This window comes from Mya arenaria, chromosome 11, assembly GCF_026914265.1.
Source record: "Mya arenaria isolate MELC-2E11 chromosome 11, ASM2691426v1".
Taxonomy (NCBI): domain Eukaryota; kingdom Metazoa; phylum Mollusca; class Bivalvia; order Myida; family Myidae; genus Mya; species Mya arenaria.
Window position 1 is genome coordinate 38,629,516 of NC_069132.1, and position 23,404 is coordinate 38,652,919.

The window sequence follows — 23,404 nt, forward strand, 5'->3', positions numbered from 1 at the left end:
ACTATTTCACGTTTTCAGTTATAGATGAAGTATCATCGTGTTTATCGATGGTTGGGCCTATGGCGTATTGACCATATTGCTATGTAGATGCAACTCACGAGGTATCTATGTATTTTTTTCACGGGCCAGAGTCTGATATCAAATACAAAATATTTATTGTGAGGACCCCAAAACTTAGGGATGGACCCAGCGAGTGTTTACAATATTAATTTATGGACCCACTCATGGTAACTCTTATCTGTATTTCAGGGGCCACCCTCATATGTTAAATACGTATTTATTCGTAAGACCAGTCCCGAATTGACGTGCTATTTAGTTGGTTTCTTTCTATCATATATCAGCTTTAGAGTGAAATAGAATTACATGAATTTCTTTAATGTTTTAGCTTCTACTGCACCGGAAGTGACCCATCATGCAGCCGGAAGTGATGCCCTTGCCACCTGAAGTGATGTTCCATCAACGATTCCTCCTCCCGTTCCATTGACGGAGTCCTACACCCTGTCTCTTCGCACCAGCTGGATTGGGTAACAAAAGCAGTAAAAGATGAGTTTCTTTTTACCCCACTTCTATGTAATTGAAATTGTTTGAAACCTTCAAAACTATTTCACGTTTTCAGTTATAGATGCAGTATCTTCGTGTTTATCTATGGTTGGGCCTATGGTGTATTGACCATATTGCTATGTAGATGCAACTCACGAGGTATATATGTATTTATTTCACGGGCCAGAGTCTGATATCAAATACAAAATATTTATTGTGAGGACCCCAAAACTTAGGGATGGACCCAGCGAGTGTTTACAATATTAATTTATGGACCCACTCATGGTAACTCTTATCTGTATTTCAGGGGCCACCCTCATGTGTTAAATACGTATTTATTCGTAAGACCAGTCCCGAATTGACGTACTATTTAGTTGGTTTCTTTCTATCATATATCAGCTTTAGAGTGAAATAGAATTACATGAGTTTCTTTAATGTTTTAGCTTCTACTGCACCGGAAGTGACCCATCATGCAGCCGGAAGTGATGCCCTTGCCACCTGAAGTGATGTTCCATCAACGATTCCTCCTCCCGTTCCATTGACGGAGTACTACACCCTGTCTCTTCGCACCAGCCGGATTGGGTAACAAAAGCAGTAAAAGATAAGTTTCTTTTTACCCCACTTCTATGTAATTGAAATTGTTTGAAATCTAATTGAAAGGGACCATTCTCATGAATTCCCGAAATAGCTTGGGTCTTAGTGCGTTTCATCATAATATTATAATATATAATCGGCATTATATTGATATAGAATTATATCAATAAGTTCAGCTGGACTGCCGCTCCATCCACAGGACCTCTTCTCGGACAGTCCTCGCGCCAGCTGGCGTTGGTAACAACAATAGCAAAATATTAGTTTCACTGTGCTCACTTGTGTGTGGAACAAATTGTTTGAATTTGTTAAAGAAATTGTTTGAAGGCATTAAGTATGTTTCTCATTTTGAGATATGGCAAAAGTTAAACAATTAACGGTAAAGCAAATACAAGAATCATTTAAAGAATAAAAAGTAATAACAAACAGACCAGCTCCAAACGATTGTTTTTATTTTATAAGTAAGTCTGTATATAATTTTCTTAACATTCATCTCTGTTTATAAGTTCAAACATCTAGAAAACCACATACACTGAAATTCTTTTAAGATTGAAGTACTTTATTAAAAGAACAATATCATCAATCTCATAAAATTGCAGTTTAATTTTTTGTTTCAATTCTCTCGGGGGGGGGGGGGATGTTATCAAAAAGTATAACTTAATTAAATTTTTTCGAAATACACAAAAATCAAAAAAGCATTTCTGTTGGTTTTTGAAATCTTACAGTGAAAATGCTAAATGGTGCCAGCATCTTTCCCAAGATTGCTTTAACCAAACATGGGTAGGAGAAATACTTTTTCATTTTCGTGTATATTAATATTTATATAATTTGCACATAATAGTAGGAGGTTCCTTTTGTGTTAATTAATATCATTATCTAAAATGGGATTAATCTAAACTAACAGTAGGACAGTGTATCAATTTTGAGTGAAAAGCCGTTATGAGATTGATTCAATTTTTTTTAAGTAATTGCTAAATTAAGATATTCTTATAATGTTTGATTATTTATTTTTTCCGACCAACTTACCGTTCGTTATTCTTATCTTTTTAGGGCCAACCTTATGTGTCTTGTACGTATTTATTGATAGGACCAATTTCGGAATAACTTGGTATTTAGTTTACTTCATAATTGTATATTATCAGCTTTATATTGAAACAGAATTATATGAATTAGTTCGATGTTTTAGCGTCCACTGTACCAGAAGAGACTCCTCATTCAGCCAGCCGGAAGTGATGCCCTTTCCACCTGAAGTGATGTTCCATCAACGATTCCTCCTCCCGTTCCATTGACGCACTCCTACACCCTCTCCCTTCGCGCCAGGTGACTTGGGTAACAAAAGCAGTAAAAGATAAGTATCTTTTTACCCCACTTCTATGTTATTGAAATTGTTTGAAATCTACCAAACTATTTCACGTTTTCAGTTATAGATGAAGTATCATCGTGTTTATCTATGGTTGGGCCTATGGCGTATTGACCATATTGCTATGTAGATGCAACTCACGAGGTATCTATGTATTTTTTTCACGGGCCAGAGTCTGATATCAAATACAAAATATTTATTGTGAGGACCCCAAAACTTAGGGATGGACCCAGCGAGTGTTTACAATATTAATATATGGACCCACTCATGGTAACTCTTATCTGTATTTCAGGGGCCACCCTCATGTGTTTAATACGTATTTATTCGTAAGACCAGTCCCGAATTGACGTACTATTTAGTTGGTTTCTTTCTATCATATATCAGCTTTAGAGTGAAATAGAATTACATGAATTTCTTTAATGTTTTAGCTTCTACTGCACCGGAAGTGACCCATCATGCAGCCGGAAGTGATGCCCTTGCCACCTGAAGTGATGTTCCATCAACGATTCCTCCTCCCGTTCCATTGACGGAGTCCTACACCCTGTCTCTTCGCACCAGCAGGATTGGGTAACAAAAGCAGTAAAAGATAAGTTTCTTTTTACCCCACTTCTATGTAATTGAAATTGTTTGAAATCTAATTGAAAGGACCATTCTCATGAATTCCCGAAATAGCTAGGGTCTTAGTGCGTTTCATCATAATATTATAATATATAATCGGCTTTATATTGATATAGAATTATATCAATAAGTTCAGCTGGACTGCCGCTCCATCCACAGGACCTCTTCTCGGACAGTCCTCGCGCCAGCTGGCGTTGGTAACAACAATAGCAAAATATTAGTTTCACTGTGCTCACTTGTGTGTGGAACAAATTGTTTGAATGTGTTAAAGAAATTGTTTGAAGGCATTAAGTATGTTTCTCATTTTGAGATATGGCAAAAGTTAAACAATTAACGGTAAAGCAAATACAAGAATCATTTAAAGAATAAAAAGTAATAACAAACAGACCAGCTCCAAACGATTGTTTTCATTTCATAAGTAAGTCTGTATATAATTTTCTTAACATTCATCTCTGTTTATAAGTTCAAACATGTAGAAAACCACATACACTGAAATTCTTTTAAGATAGAAGTACTTTATTAAAAGAACAATATCATCAATCTCATAAAATTGCAGTTTAATTTTTTGTTTCAATTCTCTCGGGGGGGGGGGGGGGGTATCAAAAAGTATAACTTAATTATTTTTTTTCGAAATACACGAAAATCAAAAAAGCATTTCTGTTGGTTTTTGAAATCTTACAGTGAAAATGCTAAATGGTGCCAGCATCTTTCCCAAGATTGCTTTAACCAAACATGGGTAGGAGAAATACTTTTTCATTTTCGTGTATATTAATATTTATATAAATTGCACATAACAGTAGGAGGTTCCTTTTGTGTTAATTAATATCATTATCTAAAAAGGGGGTTAATCTAAACTAACAGTAGGACAGTGTATCAATTTTGAGTGAAAAGCCGTTATGAGATTGATTCATTTTTTTTTAAGTAATTGCTAAATTAAGATATTCTTATAATGTTTGATTATTTATTTTTTCCGACCAACTTACCGTTCGTTATTCTTATCTTTTTAGGGCCAACCTTATGTGTCTTGTACGTATTTATTGATAGGACCAATTTCGGAATAACTTGGTATTTAGTTTACTTCATAATTGTATATTATCAGCTTTATATTGAAACAGAATTATATGAATTAGTTCGATGTTTTAGCGTCCACTGTACCAGAAGAGACTCCTCATTCAGCCAGCCGGAAGTGATGCCCTTGCCACCTGAAGTGATGTTCCATCAACGATTCCTCCTCCCGTTCCATTGACGCACTCCTACACCCTCTACCTTCGCGCCAGGTGACTTGGGTAACAAAAGCAGTAAAAGATAAGTATCTTTTTACCCCACTTCTATGTAATTGAAATTGTTTGAAATCTACCAAACTATTTCACGTTTTCAGTTATAGATGAAGTATCATCGTGTTTATCTATGGTTGGGCCTATGGTGTATTGACCATATTGCTATGTAGATGCAACTCACGAGGTATATATGTATTTATTTCACTGGCCAGAGTCTGATATCAAATACAAAATATTTATTGTGAGGACCCCAAAACTTAGGGATGGACCCAGCGAGTGTTTACAATATTAATTTATGGACCCACTCATGGTAACTCTTATCTGTATTTCAGGGGCCACCCTCATATGTTAAATACGTATTTATTCGTAAGACCAGTCCCGAATTGACGTACTATTTAGTTGGTTTCTTTCTATCATATATCAGCTTTAGAGTGAAATAGAATTGCATGAATTTCTTTAATGTTTTAGCTTCTACTGCACCAGAAGTGACCCATCATGCAGCCGGAAGTGATGCCCTTGCCACCTGAAGTGATGTTCCATCAACGATTCCTCCTCCCGTTTCATTGACGGAGTCCTACACCCTGTCTCTTCGCACCAGCTGGATTGGGTAACAAAAGCAGTAAAAGATAAGTTTCTTTTTACCTCACTTCTATGTAATTGAAATTGTTTGAAATCTAATTGAAAGGGACCAGTCTCATGAACTCCCGAAATAGCTTGGGTTTTAGTGCGTTTCATCATAATATTATAATATATAATCGGCTTTATATTGATATAGAATTATATCAATAAGTTCAGCTGGACTGCCGCTCCATCCACAGGACCTCTTCTCGGACAGCACTCGCATCAGCTGGCGTTGGTAACAACATTAGCAAAATATTACTTTCATTGTGCTCACTTGTGTGTTAAACAAATTGTTTGAATGTGTTAAAGAAATTGTTTGAAGGCATTTAGTATGTTTCTCATTTTGAGATATGGCAAAAGTTAAACAATTAATGGCATTGCAAATACATGGACCATTTAGAGAAAAACAGTAAAAATAAACAGTCCAGCGCCTACCGATTGTTTTCATTTTATAAGTAAGTCTGTATATAATTTCTTAAATAATCTTTATTTATAAGTTTAAATATCAAGAAAAACATCCCCCCCACACAAATTATCTTAGGGTAGAATTACTTATTTAACAAAATCAACAATATTATCAATCTCATAAAATTGAGTTCTAATCTCTGTTTTTTTTACATCATACAGTATAACCATTTTTATTCCCAAATACACGAAAATTGACAAAAAGAATTTCTGTTGGTTTTAGAAATCTTACAGTGAAAATGCTTAAAGGTGCCTGCATCTTTCCCAAGATTTCTTTTACCGAACATGGGTAGCAGAAACGCTTTATTTCGTTTTCGTGTATGTCCATATATGATACGGGACTTTGCTTGTCTGAGATTATGTTTACCTAAATTGGGGAAAATTTTACTTAACAGTAGGATGTTTTATCTAATATTAAGTGAAAATCCATATTTTTTTTCAAGAATTCGCAAATAATAGTTTTATGAACATTTTTTTAAAATTATGTTTGAATGGGTCTTCTCCTCTTATATTTATGTTTTGAGTTTAACAATTACTTATTATATGGTATATGATAAGAGCTCTTTTTAATCAAATGTTCATGAACAGATGTTTCAGTATCCACTGTATCGAATGTGTCCAACTCTCCCACCGGAAGTGATGCCCCTTTCGACCGGAAGTGATGTTCCATCAACACAACCTCCCGACCAATTGATCGACGCACCTCCTAGACCACCCTTTTCTTCGAGCAAGCTCACGTAAACTATTTTCACTTTTCAAACCAAACTTGGATGGCAGAAACTGTTATTTTCATGTTTGTGTATACTGTATGAGGCCTCGTTTGTATGCGATTTATGTTTTTTTTTTATTAGAAGCAGGGTTTGTGATATACTCCACAATAGGAAAGGCTAGTGAAAAAGCCATATAAACAATTATCTAAGGAATTTCAAAATTTATTTTATTTTCTAAATTGTTTATAATGAATTAAGTTTTAATAAATGTTGATAGATATTCGTTAATAACCGTTTTGTCATGTGTTGAACAATTTTGTGTTTTCCTTTGATGTTAACATTAACTGTATTTTGAAATTAACGTACGCTAAACGGTTCAATGTTGCAGATCACACGCTACCAGAGTGTCCATTCGCGCAACCGGAAGTGATGCCCCTGGCCACGATAAGAAACCCATCTTTTTGTTCGCGCCACCTGACGTCGGTAAAATTAGCAGAAAAAATAGTTTTCATTTTTTTAAACTTCTATGCATTTGAAATTGTTTGAAACAAAACACTCTGTTTTTCACATTCAGTTATGGATACAGTATCTCCCTGTTAACCTATGTATGAACCAAAGGGTGGTTCAGCTCATATTAAAAATGTATTGTGCAACTCAAGTGGTATCAATGTGTTTGTTTCACGGGCCAGCGTCTAATATTAAGTACAAACTATTTATAATGAGGTTCTCAAAACTTTTGGATGGATCAAACGGGTAATACTGATTTCAATATATGGGACCATTAAAGTTTAATACCATATGTATGAATATATTTTACCTTTGTTTAACTATGATATTTACATTATGTGCTGTAGTGATATAAAAGTACATACATGGACTCTTATAATTTCAGTGTCAACGCTACCGGAAATGTCCTTCCACCAAACCGGAAGAAATGCCCCCTGCTACATGAAGTGATGCTCAATCCGTGAGTGGCCATGGTATGAATTTTACCCCTTATTTGGAATTGATTAGAATTTACATTACAAGAAATGTAATTGAATTACATTTTTAGTTGATGATTAAAATTGTAATGATGATTAAAATTTCAATGATGATATAAGCTAGTGGGGTTCGTTATGATTATGTTTTTGTTATAATGAAGGATACTAGCTGGTTGTTGTATTTTCAGTTTTACTAATATAAGAAATATGATATTAAACATGAGTGAAAGTCGAATTGTATGTTTTGCAGAAAGTGTCCGACAGCCGCTTCTCCTACCATGGCCCCCTTCCGGCCCTGAGCGTTTCTAGATGTGTCCTCCTCATTGATGTCCAAATGGCTTTATGGCAGGACTGCAGGATTAGTAAGGTGAGCGTTGTGTGTAGAACTCTGATAATGAGAATGTAACAGATATGAAGATGGATATGTTGTACTTTGTTTGACAAATGTGTGCAGGAATATGATATTTAACATGAGTTATAGTCGAATTGGATTTTTTTGCAGAGAGTGCCCGACAGCCGCTTCTCCGACCATGGCCCCCTCCCGCCTCCCGGGCATTTCTTGATGTTTCCATCTCATTGATGTCCCTTTATGGCAGGACTGGAAAAGTAAGGTGAGCGTTGTGTATAGAATTCTAATAATGAGAATGTACCAGAAATATAGATATGAAGTGATTTTGACGACGATGACAATGATGATGGTGTTGGTGGTGATGATGATGATGGTGATGATGAATGTGTTGTACTTTTAGTTTTAAAAATATATGCCGGAAATATATTTTTTAACAAGAGTGATAGCCATACATTATTATATTTTTTTGCAGAAAATGCCCTACAGCCACGTCTCCGACCATGGCCCCCTCCCTGCCCTGAGCGTTTCTGGAGGTCTCATTGATGTCTCAAAAGCGTTATATGGCAGGACTGGATCAGTTAGGTGAGCGTTGAGTATAACACTTTGATGATGAAAATGTACCAAAAATTAAGATTCTGTAATGTTGACGATAACGTCGATGGAGGTGTTGTTGGTGGTGGTGGTTGTGTTGTTGATGCGTGTGGTGGTGTTGTAGCTGGTGCTGCTACTGCTGATGGTTGTGGTGTTAGGGTGATCGGGATCCAAATTATGATGATGATAATTAATGAGCTAATTTGTTTATTTCAGGGATGAAAAGGATGCCGTTAAACGTTTTTACCTGCCTACAAATAACAATAGAATACACACATGGACAACTCTTTGTCGCCTATACATGAACCATGTACATTAAACTGTATTCTATACATCGTTGTTAGGGAGCTTACGGGTGATGAGGCCCGACATCTAGTGGTACGAGACAAAATCCTGTAATTCTGGATGACAAACGGGCAGAGGTTTCTGAGTTTTCCCCAAAAAAGAGGGTTTTATCTCAGTTTTTCCTCGGCGAGTCGACCACGTTTGTAAGCTCATGTTGCAAATTCATACTGTTTATGCTTATTGATTTCTCCAAGTGCTTCTCTATGAAATTCCAAAGTTATAAATTTGAAATGGTACTGAAGTGAAATGTATCTCAATTGAAAAAATTGTTTGTATTTTACGCACAATGTCTTTTAACTAGATGAAGATGTATTTGTGTCAAAATGTTGTAGTCGATTTGTTATGTATTTCTTTTAACAATATAAAATTGCATTTGTGTCAAAATATTCTAGACTATGTATTCTTATACCTGTATTATGTCTTTGTATAACATGAATATATATTTGTGTAAAAATGTTTTAGACAATGAACTATATTAGGTCTTTTATCATATGAACATGCATTAATGTCAAAATAATTAAGCCAATTTAGTATTTATTATAACAATGTCTTTGTCTTTTAGCAATATGATTGTACATTTGTGCAAAATATTTTTGACGATTTATTATGATAACAATATTGTTTTGTTATAGTATGAATATACATTAGTGTCAAATTGTTCTAGTAAAATTATTATAACTATTGTCTTTTAACCCAATGCACATGCATTTGTGTCAAAATGTTATGGACGATTAAAAATTATAATTATTTTGTTTTAACAGTATGAATATGCATTTGTGTCAAAATGTTTTGGACGATTTAACATTATTACTATATTATGTTTTTTAATAGTATGAATATGAATTTGTGTTAAAATGTGTTAGAAAAACTTTATTAAAACTATATTTTTGAAATGTTACTTGCATTTTACTTGTTTATGAAATGATCAATTATGAAAAATAAAAGGATAAAACAGAAAGTGTCTTATTGCTTAAATAATGATAATTATTGCTGGATCAGGCAACTTTAAGTGTAAAATTTGACAATACAGATACATACATCATCAAAACTATATAGGGCGTACACAAAGAATACCTCATTACCTGACTACTACGAGTTTCGCAATTTTGTGACGTAACGTAGATTTGTGTACCACGTGATCTTCACAGTGATGGCGAATCAACCAATACCCTATGTAATACGTCACACAGAGACTTCGGCAATAGTCTGGTTCCCTACTTACTGATATTCCATACAGTCGATAACGATAGTGTTAGAGAGAGGTACTCCTGACTACTAAGGAAAGTGCGTCAAATGCAAACGAGGAAAATTACATGTGTATTTGTTTAACAGTTTACTACGATATTTTCACATACTCACTTTTATAAATAGACGTTGATAGAACACTGTGGAAGCTTCATTCATCGTAAAGTGGATAAGCTGCGTCTAGGACCAATTTAAATCGGTTTTGTTTGTAAAACAATTAAAAAATATATAAATAACGAGCAAAACAAAAGCACAGTTTCGCAAATAAGTTAAAATCATTTCCGTTAAAGAGTATTGTTGGTCACTTGTGGTGATGTCAATCACTTCCTGTATTTAACTTATAGACTAGTTCACCATTGGCGCTTAAGGCCACACCAAATTAATAGTTTGGTCATTTAAGTGAGCGAAACACAAGAAAAACAATATGTATGTTTCCATAAAACCTGAAGCAAACGGAAGAGCGAAAAATGTGTTGTTCTTACAATCAATATAAAGAAAGTTTGTTTGACATAAATGCTCTTTAACCCAATGGAACTCAATCTTGAACTGAATCGCTATTGATATATGTGCATATACATACTATTTATTCATCTGTATTTAGTAAGCCCAATACACAAATTAAATAAATTTCTAAAATAATTATAACATATTAAGTATGATGATCATTCATACTTAAAATAACTCTGCTTTTCGGAAAAGGTTAAACACCTTCTCTACCTGAATAACTTTAACATTATTTGCATCTCTATTTAGACATTTAGTAAGATTAATTTTTGATATTTAAAAAACACACAAATTTACACCGCAGGATCAAACGATTCAGGAGTCTAAATACATTATAATTTCATGACTTAAATGATGACGACACTAGCCAGCTCTCAGGACAAATACTTTTAAAGGGGCTGTACTCCTTATCATGAAATAGCGAAAAAGAAAAGAAAATTGTTGAAAACTGGCATAAACTTGGTATCGTGCTTGTACAATGCATTGGAACTTACTAACTGAAGTACCACATAGTTTACAATAAATTTATTTTTTCGTATTTGTTTGCATTAAAAAGATTACTAGGTATATCTGTGATATTATCAAGTTTGGTATATAGCTGAAATATTTAAACTATTATGGGTTAGCCTTCGTTGCACAGTCGATATAACACTGGGCTGCAATTTTGGCGACGGTTCGAATCCGGTCTCCGACACATTTTGGTATTTTTTTTTACAATAACGATATCAAAGAGTATAAAATTTTATTAAATAATTGTCCTGAGGTTAGTTACAGAACAAAACTTTTTTGGTGCCAATCTGTTGTATAGACCCTATAACTATATTTTGAATATCACAGTAAATGCAGTGGCATGTGCTTACCGAAATGAAATGTATAAGGATATGTTCATAATGATATATAGGTCAGGGAGTTGTTTTATACATCCTAGATTATGCTGTAAAAGAAAACATAGATTAAGGTAATTAACAAAGGTTAGTCTTACCTATTTTTTGGTCTATGGGGACCAGTGTTCCATTCTGTACTGATCGCTACTGTGACCAGATTTTTGTTCGCGATTGTTGTTTCTATCAGTTTTTGGTCAAAAATGACTTTGAAACATTTTTTTTGACCAAACAATAAAACATATTCTTGTTGAGCTAAACTTTTATTCTACAGCATCGACGTCATAAGGTCATATTCTAATCACGAATATCATGACTAAAATCGTAATAGAAAGAGTCATTTTTCATTATAGGGTGTATAGGTACAAGTTTAAGTTTCTTTTATTATTTTAGTTATTTAAAATATAAAAAGTGGATGTAATAGAAAATATATTGTTTGTCGATATAAATTTTTATTAGAATTGAAATCGGATAAAAAAAAAGTTATTAATTATTAAAGCCGCACTATCACAGATTGCATGTTTTGACATTTTTTTGTCTTATTACGAGCCAATTTTTGTAAAGAAATCATGGAAACGAGTTATATAAGTCTGCTGGCAAATATAGATGGCAGATTTTTATATTTATTTTCAAAAAATAATGTTTTATGCATTTTTCTTAAACCGTTAGTAACCAAAAGCCATGAAACATTAATCTGATCTTTTGTCAGCAGTCTTATACCATTGGTTTGCAGATATTTACGCAAAAACTTGCTTATTCCATGTCAAAAAATAAAAAGTTGTCAAAACGATAAATATGTGAGAGTGCAGCTTTAAAATTTGTTATTTTATCTTCTATATAGCCGTAGCTGAAACTCGTACTCTTACATCACCGCTCCGCGTCAGGTCATAAGCAAGGCTAGATGACCTCACGCTAACAGGATGGCTGAGTTCATAATGAGTAAGGCGCAAAGTTTGGACGAAGAATTGGCAGATTTGCCTCTTCAACAATCGAAGAATTCAACAAACAACAAATTACCATCCACAAAATCATGCAATATACTACAGTCAAACCCCGTTGGCTCGAACCTTCAGGGACCGGCGAAAATACTTCGAGCCTCGAAAAATTCGAGTCATGCGGAAATGCTTACCTACAGTATAAAGAAATCAGTTCTTTACATCCACTTAGAGCCAACGAGGAATTCGAGCCATCGGAGTTCCACTGTATCTATAAGTATTTGGAACACATATTAATTGCGTTAATAATAATAATGTTGTGCATTGAATCGAGCATGATCACAATACATATATTGTAAAAAAAAATAGCATTACATTTCCAAAATTCCAGCTGTTCGATGTACACAGTATATAACTTCACCCATCGGTTACTTCCCTTCATAAAACACACTAGCACTTCAAACATTTCCTCTTAATTGTGTTTTCAAAGTGTTTTTGGTTTGATTTTTGGTTTGATTTTTGGAAATCTTCAATTATATTAAATATATTCGAGCTGTTTTGAAAAGCCTTACTTACTTTCGATAAACTATACAGTAAAAGAAAGAAGTTGCGTGTTAATCCAGGTTACCCCTTCCTGCCAAATGCTATCTTTCAGCAAACCAAATTCCATCGGAATTGCTTATCCGGACTAATTTGAGTCAAACCTAAAAGTCACATAGTTGGCAGATGCACAGTATGCCACGCTGACCAACTTTCCTATAAAGTTTCATGTGTGTAGGTGCAATCCCCGCCACATCATGGATGATCATGGAATCATTAGTGAGTTTGTCGCTCGGCATTAAAATGTGGAGTGCTCAGTACTCCAGTGATACCCAGAACAGTTCAGTACTCCAGTGATACACAGGGCAGTTCAGTACTCCAGTGATACCCAGTACAGTTCAGTACTCCAGTGATACCCAGAACAGTTCAGTACTCCAGTGATACCCATGACAGTTCAGTACTCCAGTGATAACCATGACAGTTCAGTACTCCAGTGATACCCAGGACAGTTCAGTACTCCAGTGATACCCAGGACAGTTCAGTACTCCAGTGATACCCAGGACAATTCAGTACTCCAGTGCTACCCAGGACAGTTCAGTACTTTAGTGATACCCAGGACAGTTCAGTACTCCAGTGCTACCCAGGACAGTTCAGTACTCCAGTGCTACCCAGGACAATTCAGTACTCCAGTGATACCCAGAACAGTTCAGTACTCCAGTGGTCGAACTCGTATGAATGAAGGGAAAACATAACACAAGCTTTGAATAAAAATATGGCATTTATTAATGCCATAAAAGTGTTTTTACGAAATATCGTAAAATAAAACATAAGTTTCAATAGCATGTGTATAATAACATTTCCCGAAATACATATCTGGGTTGAAAAAGTACCCCAGTGATACCCAGTACAGTTCAGTACTCCAGTGATACCCAGGACAGTTCAGTACTCCAGTGATACCCAGGACAATTCAGTACTCCAGTGATACCCAGAACAGTTCAGTACTCCAGTGATACCCAGAACAGTTCAGTACTCCAGTGATACCCAGAACAGTTCAGTACTCCAGTGATACCCAGGACAGTTCAGTACTCCAGTGATACCCAGAACAGTTCAGTACTCCAGTGATACCCAAGACAGTTCAGTACTCCAGTGATACCCAGAACAGTTCAGTACTCCAGTGATACCCAGAACAGTTCAGTACTCCAGTGATACCCAGAACAGTTCAGTACTCCAGTGATACCCAGGACAGTTCAGTACTCCAGTGATACCCAGAACAGTTCAGTACTCCAGTGATACCCAGGACAGTTCAGTACTCCAGTGATACCCAGGACAGTTCAGTACTCCAGTGATACCCAGGACAGTTCAGTACTCCAGTGATACCCATAACAGTTCAGTACTCCAGTGATACCCAGGACAGTTCAGTACTCCAGTGATACCCAGAACAGTTCAGTACTCCAGTGATACCCAGAACAGTTCAGTACTCCAGTGATACCCAGGACAGTTCAGTACTCCAGTGATACCCAGGACAGTTCAGTACTCCAGTGATACCCAGGACAGTTCAGTACTCCAGTGATACCCAGAACAGTTCAGTACTCCAGTGATACCCAGAACAGTTCAGTACTCCAATGATACCCAGAACAGTTCAGTACTCCAATGATACCCAGTATGTCCTACCCTTTTAATCCGACACTGATTATATTAAACTGGTTTTATTTAGATGTATCCGGAATTTGAAGTCACTTTTATGAAAGCATGTCTTTCATGTCATTTCAAAACACTTGAATATCACCACGCCAAATAGCAAACATGCAACCAATAGGTGCGGTCAGACATTCATAAAGTAAAAAAAGAAAATAACGGCGACATTTCTGCAGGTTTAAGAATAAATGAAGCTACCACTAGCGGTACAAGTGAGGGGTGTGGGTTGGCGAACCAGGCGCGCATCCCCTAAAATCGTCCAAGATTACTTTTTATTTGAATATTGCACCCCCCCCCCCCGTCTGCCATCGCTTTAAACCTAATAACGTTCGATTCTGAGGTAGGGGGCGCAAGTCAAAAATGGTTACACCCCCTCTTACGCCAACTCCCGGATCCGACCCCGGAAACAATAAACACTTATCAACTAACGAAACAAATAAAATCAACCTCAGTTAAATCAACATTATATGTCTAAAATTTGCTAAAACAAATACAAAATATTATACATTACAAAGTATGCCCAGAACGCAGTGGAAAAGAGAAGTGATTTTTGTTAGTTTTTAATTGCAAATTTAGTGTTGGCGCATAGTCCCTTACTAGCCAGTGCTGTTAGTATACGGAATAATTATTTCATTTAAATCCAAGTAGTGACTAACAGGATAATTTTGGTAGAAATTTTGATAACATTAGTAATTTACCTTACATGCTGTACAGTGAATTGTACCACATTTATCCACATCATTAGTCCGGAGTTTTACTATACAATGTAAAATATAAATACATAATGGTAGCTAATCCATAAAGCCAATGATTTTTTTTCTGAATCAAACTTCTTCCCCTTTACATTGGCTTGACTGTTAAACGTCTCAAATAGGATGCACTGTTTAGCATTATAACTTTACGTTGTTGTTTTTTCTCGCCATTTTTGGAATGGGGCCGGGATATTTCCGGGGATAACGCATCATTCGACTAAAATCGGGAATTCCAAATTTGCCTAGTAATGAATAAATATGCTTAAATAGACATGAGATATAAAACATGTGATAAAGTTTGTTTCTTTAAAAATAATTCAATTATTCAACGGAAAAAATGTTTGGGTGTCATTTTTTTCAGGACAAATACTGGGATTTTATTTTCACATTTAGATATGATGGAGCAAAAAATCGGCCCAAAATTGGTCAGAAAAAAATACTACTTTACCAAACTACATGCAAATGGAAGAAAGCCATTTTTTGTTGCTGTTATACGAATATCAACATGGTATGACAGACAGACAGACAGACAGATAACATTCACCGCTAATTTTGACGCAAAGACAAAACCGCCGCATGCACCCGGCACTGCGGGGAAACCTGCAAGGTAAAAACACGGCCCATTTCCCCGGCTATCCCCAGTTTACCCCCGGACCTGGGGTGGGGGGAGGCGTGGTTGCAATTGACTGGCGCATTACGTGCTTGTATCACAGAATAGCTCATCATTACCGGACATAAAACACATTTTATATCAAAGAAAGATAATATTACTTAATAAGTGATACTTTGGCAAGAATGTAAAATTGTCCCCCTTTAGCTTAAAAAACATTGAGAATTCATGCACTCTTACTCCCAAATAAGGACATTTTCTTATGAACTCTTTGCCAAGTTATCTTAAAAGCCTGTCCATGGAAATAATGGGATTGTCCAATCGAGCCCAATTTTTAGACAACTTTTCTGCACGATTAATGCCCTTTTTAAGCATATTTCTTTCCTTTCGGGCCCAGGCAAATACAGCTTACCTCGGACAAATAACCAGGCCTTAATCACTTAATTAATAACATTATAGTATAAAGCGTTACATTTGGCAATGGTAGCTTCTGCATAAAACTAATGCTTGTTGTTTTTTAACCACAGCGTATTCCTTTTACATTGTTAAAAGCATTTTCAAATGTTTATTATAAGATGCCATGTTTTGCCGTTTCATTTATCAGTGTTTTTATCAGACACCATTTTAAGAATTGGGTCAGGACCTTTCTGACGGGGAAAATGTGTACTTTTGAATAAAATTTGGAATTCCAGTTTTGCCTTGAAATTAACAAGAATGCTTTAATAATAGACAGAAAATAGAAAAAAACAATATACAAAAATTATTCCATTCAATTTTTTTGTTATTTTAGTGTGTGTGTGTGGGGGGGGGGGGGGGGTTAACTTTTTCAAGTCAAACATGGTTATTTTAGTCTCACATTTCGGAAAAGTATGTTTTAGCATTGGGAATAGGGTCGAAATTCGCCCCCAAGTTGCTCATAAAATCAGTGCCTACCACATTAAATGCAAACTGACACATCCTATTATGCAGAAGAGACATTATTGTGTTGTGGGGGAAACCGGAGAACCCGGAGAAAACCCCACTTGTCCGGCTTGGAACACAGAAAACAGGACGCATTGGTGAGAAGCAAGTGCGCTAACCACTGTGTGAATCGGAACACCCTGTCATTTTCTATGAAAATAACCTCGGATGTATGCTGGTGCATTAGTAAAAGTAGTTCGTAATAATAATAATAATAATATTAATCAACTGTAGTGTATTAACCAGGGGGTCCAACGTGTTTTGTGTTTTCCGAATTTTAAGTGAGGGACATGTGTGATGCGGAATAAAATGGCGGTGTTCGAAGAGAGTTGGTGTTTTTTGAGGATATTTTCACCTGGTAAGTTAGTTTTATCATTTTTCTAGCAAAAAAAAAATACGCCTACCCGGAGGCCACACGTGTAAGCTTCTGTAAGTTTCTAGAGGCACTAACAAAAAAGTTATTGAATGTATAAGCTGAACGATTGCTTGTTTACAAAGTGAAAATAGAAAATTGCGTGACTTGAAACTGTGCTTTTTAGACCAAGTGCATCTTTCTTGTACCTATTTTAGCTTTTTTCATTGAATTTTTGCATATATTTTTTTATTTTCGACGGTTAGTGTACTTACATGGGCACTATACGGCCGATTTTTCTATGTTTAAACACCTTTAATGTTGGGCGCAGAAGTTTTATGCAGTTTTTTGTGATGCTGAATCAGAATAACCTTGCGTTAATAGAAGTGTAATTAACAGTGGTCGATATTTCTCTACTGAGTCGATATCTCCTCCTGGCTCTTTAACAGTGGTCGACATTTCTCTACTGAGTCGATATCACTTCCAGGCTCTTTAACATCGCCCGATATTGCTTTGCTGGGTCCATATTACTTCCAGGCTCGTCAACACTGGCCGATATCGCTATACAGGGTCGATGTCACCTCATGGCTCGTCAACACTGGCCGACATAGCTATACAGGTCGATATCACCTCCAGGCTCGTCAACCCTGGCCGATATCGATATACAGGGTCGATTCGCCTCCTGGTTCGTCAACACTGGCCGATATCGCTATACAGGGTCGATATCGCCTCCTGGTTCGTCAACACTGGCCGATATCGCTATACAGGTCTATTTCACCTCATGGCTCGTCAACACTGGCCAATATCACTATACAGGTCGATATCACCTCCAGGTTCGTGAAAACTGGCCGATATCACTATACAGGGTCGATATTATCTCATGGCTCGTCAACACTGGCCGATATCGCTATACAGGTCGATATCACCTCCAGGCTCGTCAAAACTGGCCGATATCGCTATACTGGATCGACACCACATGCTGATCCTTTAACAATGTTAAATAATCCCTATAAACTAAACTAGGCAAATCTCATTTGCTAGTACTTGAAAATAATCAATTTATAAACGTATTTTGGCTTCGTAAGAAAATATCACCTACCAAGCTGAGTGATACAGGTGTCACAGCATACACAATACATTTCGTTCTGTTTCTGTTTGAGCACTCCATTACATCAATCCTTATCGGCACAGTATATGCCCTTGCAAATAACGCTCGGGCACATGCTTGCGTACGCCCCATTGGCCAAAACTGATTAAGCATATTTTCTTTTATTCAGTCGTTTTCACCTGTACGTATGTATATTTAATACTGCTAATATAGTTACACGTTCGACCTTTTTAAACAATCAAGTTGCAATCTGTTTAATAACGTAACGTCAACAATGTTACTGTGTCCGACAACGGTATGGTAATGGTCACAGTTTTATCAAATCCATGCATGTGAACACCTGTACTTTTCAACCCAGACACTCATGAACACGGATCGCATTTCCTTTTGTGGGCATAAGAATAAATATCTTTGCTTTACATTTGCGTTTTTTTTTTAAATTTAAACCTAAAAAGGGAATGCGAAAGTTGTTAACAGATGCCATAACCCGTAACGCATCGTCGAGTATCGAGGATGACTTATAAATATGAAAACAATATAAATCCGGGTCACTAGATAAAAAACCTTCCCGGCTCAACCTTACCACACCCAAAACCCTTTACCCTCTACAATAAAGGTCGAAAACGAGGAAAACTAAGCAAAAGTGCCTTGTTTATTCTACGGATTACAACAAAGTTTTAATACGTATGCTACAGTTTATGTATTGTCCAAGGTCAAGGTAATAAGTCACAGACCGGGTCAAACTCGTTTGTATGAAGGGAAAACGTAACACAAGCTTGGAATAAATATACGACATTTATTAATGCCATAACCATGTTTTTACTAAATATCGTTTAATGAAACATAGAGTCAATAGTATGTGTATTTTAACATTTCCCGACACACATATTTGGATGGACCAAGCACCAATATAATTATAGTAACGCAAATTGCAGGTTTGGTGTACCATTTAACCGTATAATGCGAATTTGGTGGCGCGAGTAATGGCGTAAACCCACACAGGTACTATAGGCCCGGGCCTGCACATGATTCTTAAAAATATAAAAAAAGTCTTAAAATGCATTTTAATTTGAAAGGGAATGGGGAAATGCATATGAGACTATAAGCCAGTTCTTTTTTTATTTTATTTTTTATTTTTTGAGTGTGTTTTGTTAATAATTCAAAGATATATAGGAGAACGCATTTAATTATTTTTTTAGCTGGGGAGCATGGCCCCGAGCCACCTAGCACACCGAGTTTGAACTTTTTTGTTGGTTGTCTTGGAACGAGCTAATTTTTGCGTAAATGTCTTCAAACCAAGACAAAAGATCAGACATGCTTTAAGAAATATAAAACTTTCAGACAGATTTTCGAACAATGGAGATCTGTTCTATTGTGAGATCTGTCAATCTGTGAGAGTGCAGCTTTAAGCGTAACAGGCTTCCAAGTCTACTATTCAATTTTGCCTTATTCATAACTCAAACCTGATTTTACAAAAAAACAAAACAAAAAAAATCAAATAAATCTCAAAACTCGATTAAATGAGATGAAACACAAATTATGATGATCATGATCATATTTTTGACGGGTTGGTTTTATTGTATGAAGACAATTCATAATTCAATCATTATTATATCAATCGTTATTTAAACTTTCAAATAAACAGTATTTCAGATCCATTCAAAATACATGATTAAATCTTCATTATCATGATCGTACTGTCGTGTTTTCATCGCGTTTTCGTTATCGTACTGTCGCGTTTTTATTGTCGTACTGTCGTGTTTTCATCATCGTATTGTCGTGTTTTAAGCATCGTACTGTCGTGTTTTCATCATCGTACTGTCGTGTTTTCATCATCGTATGGTCGTCTTTTCATCATCGTACTATCGCGTTTTCATCATCGTACTGTCGTGTTTTTATCGTCGTACTGTCGTGTTTTCATCATCGTACTATCGTGTTTCATCATCGTACTATTGCGTTTTCATCATCGTACTGTCGTGTTTTCATCATCGTATTGTCGTGTTTTCATCATCGTACTATCGTGTTTTCGTCATCGTACTGTCGCGTTTTCATCATCGTGCTGTCGTGTTTTTATCATCATACTGTCGTGTTTTCATCATCGTGCTGTCGTGTTTTTATCATCGTACTGTCGTGTTGTCATCATCGTACTGTCGTGTTTTCATCATCGTACTGTCGTGTTTTCATCACCGTGCAATCGTGTTTTTATCATCGTACTGTCGTGTTTTTATCATCGTACTGTCGTGTTTTGATCATCGTACTGTCGCGTTTTCATCATCGAACTGTCGCGTTTTCATCATCGTACTGTCGTGTTTTCATCATCGTACTGTCGTGTTTTCATCACCGTGCAATCGTGTTTTTATCATCGTACTGTCGTGTTTTGATCATCGTACTGTCGTGTTTTCCTCATCGTACTGTCGCGTTTTCATCATCGTGCTGTCGTGTTTTTATCATCGTACTGTCGTGTTGTCATCATCGTACTGTCGCGTTTTTATCATCGTACTGTCGTGTTTTCATCATCGTACAGTCGCTTTTTCATCATCGTACTGTCGTGTTTTCATCACCGGTCAATCGCGTTTTTATCATAATACTGTCGCGTTTTTATCATAATACTGTCGTGTTTTCATAAAAAAATGGTAAATGGTGAATATCTGTGGTAAAGAAAAAAACAAATGGAATTAAATATTAGTCTGTGGGGAATTCGAGTTTGTGAAAAAAAACAGTTCTTGAGTGTACATTTGATTTTATTAATCACACATTATATAGCTTATCTGGTTTGAAACAAAAGGATACGAGAAGATAACGGATACTAATAAACTGGGTATGCCGCGTACTATTTTAACTATTGCTGACTTAATTTATAACGATGGAAAATCCACTTTAAAAACGAAAAGAGGACAAGTTTTGTTGATTTTAGTATTGATGTGAACATCTTATAAATTGTTTTATTTCCGGTAAGTTATATATTCAAGTATTATTGATGCTGAATGTTACGTTTTATAGAATAATATCTATCACTAGTAATCTTATAAATTGAATCTTCAAAATTCATTAATTATCACGTCAACCGACCGTGTGAGAAGTAATGAGTAACTAAAGCTGAAAGTTAGTTACTGGCAATCCTTCCAGGTTAAGATTTGACAAAACATTTTTAGGTTAGATGTTTTACTTAGGTTTCTAAAGGTAAATAGGTGACTGGTCCATTAGCCAAGTGTTGTAGAATTTGATAACGACGTGAATGACAAGGCTACACTATACCATTACCCGTTTTCTGTAACACTATGTCTACCATGTCGTGCTTTTATACCATAAACTCCATACGAGGGTTTACAGAAAGCCATGGCATCTTAGTTCGTAATTTATGAATACTAGTATTAATCAAGAGTAGTGTTTTAACATGCATGTTGTATATCTAAGTTTAAACTGATAGCCAGTAGAGTGAATTATTGCATAAATAATTAAGATTCCCAAGTGTAAAGTCATTAAGTCTAATTGCTAAATTGAAATTACTACGCGATCTGGTTGCAGAATAGTTAAAATGTAAAGATGTCTGACATTGTAAACCGTCCATATACGTCCGAGGTTGTTTTCGATGGAAAATGGCCGAGGAGTTCGGAATGCGGTTGTGGAAGTCCAGCGGGCGATCAACCAAGACTTGCTGCCGCTTGAGCATCATTCCTGCTTTGAAAGTAGGATAACCGAGTAAGTATGCAAGCTGACTGAACTTTAGTTACCACGACAACATCAGCAAGTCTACTGGATATTTGCTTACCTTAAGGTACTCGTACGGTTTTTGGGAGACCACTCATAACCAGTGCCTTCCAGGGAGTGCTTGTTCTTATTGGGTCAGTCAGAGAGAAGGTCTTGAAACTGTTTTTCTTTTTTTTTAAATTGTCAAAAAAGGTTTTTCTTCTTGCTGTCCTTTAACACCCCAATCTGTTATAAGGCATTATCTGTATTTTGGTTCAAGTTATACGAAGTCAACATTTTTCTTTCATTTCAGCTACTTAATTATATCACATGGCAATACAGTACATTGAAGAAATTCTGACATGTCTTCGATGACGAATGTACGCTTTTTAATTATAGGAAAGATAGGCATATAAGGATGTATATTTTATAAGTGACACAAATGCGACGGTCATTTATCGGTGCGTGACGTTCACTTAGATATACAGCTCCAATGAACACCATTGCCATTAATTAAGATACGTGTTACAGGTCAAAATCGTTATGTTACTTCGGGCGTAAAACATACTTGACAGCACCAACACTACCCGGTACTCGACAGCGCCATCACTAGAGCAACAGGTGCACCACTTTTATAAATATGTGCATTTTTCCTTTTTTATGAAGTGCTTAAATTTGTTTAATTGTGTTCCGGAGTTAGTACTATATAAACAGTTGTATTTGCATGCGCCAGAATATCATTACGGTGTGTGTAAGCAGAGAAGTGTATTTGAAATGCTAGCAGATCTCAAAGCATGCACAAGTCCGATTCGGGAGAAAAGCTCGCACAATATTGAAACGAAATTGTAGCCAACCTGCAGTAAAAGTGTTCTTGAACGGTACCACATTCTCCAATTTGTCGACACATGTCCGTAAAATTATCAAATAAAAATACTCATACTCACGTGTATATAAGTCAACAGAAGGCACAGCTGCACCACGGTTGTCGGCAGCTCATTTTCTGGGCATCACCGATAAGTGGTGGAGCTGGCGATTAGTGGCCGTGATTATGAAACAGTCTCCCTACATGGAATTTTATAGTAACATCGTATTTGACAATTTACCGTTACTTCTGTAGGACGAGTTTGTGTATTTAGAATTTAAGTTATGGGTTTAGTATCAAATGTCTAAACATAGCTGGTAATTAATAAACAAAAAAAGTTATATTCTTAATGGTTGCTATTTTTCTAAAAATTAATGAGGCTGACACCCTTACTTTATTATGTAAGTAATATATAATCGGTTCATTTGTTTTAATTAAGTTGTTTTAGTGCTACATTCCGTTTTGGTCACGTGATGATATTAATATTAAAAACAGCGTTAGGCAAAGGAATAAGCTTAGCCCCACCGGCACCCAAGCCCCAGAATAAGCTCTGGGGCATGGACTAGAAATAACACACTTGACTGTCAATCTAGGGGTCGGAGGTTCGATTCCCCGCCGCACCTCTTAGCAAAAACTGATCGTCTTCCGGGAGGGACACTAAATGGGGGCCCAGTGTAACAGTTTTATACACTGATACAAGTTAAAGAACCTGCGTAGCTCCTACCACGGTTACATTCCGTCTGTGCACTATGCTCCAAACATATATAATGACTAACGGTCTTATCGGAACACTCGCCGGAAAGGCCCGAGTGCTAGTATTAAT

General features: G+C 36.2%; 1 long non-coding RNA gene across 1 annotated transcript; it reads left to right on the forward strand.

The window, feature by feature from the left end:
* Window positions 1-7,112: 7,112 nt before the first annotated feature.
* On the forward strand, window positions 7,113-7,776 carry LOC128208026 (uncharacterized). The gene is made up of 3 exons (XR_008256817.1): window positions 7,113-7,162; window positions 7,420-7,532; window positions 7,668-7,776. It is a non-coding gene; the product is annotated as an uncharacterized LOC128208026 (long non-coding RNA).
* The last annotated feature ends 15,628 nt before the right edge of the window (window positions 7,777-23,404 follow it).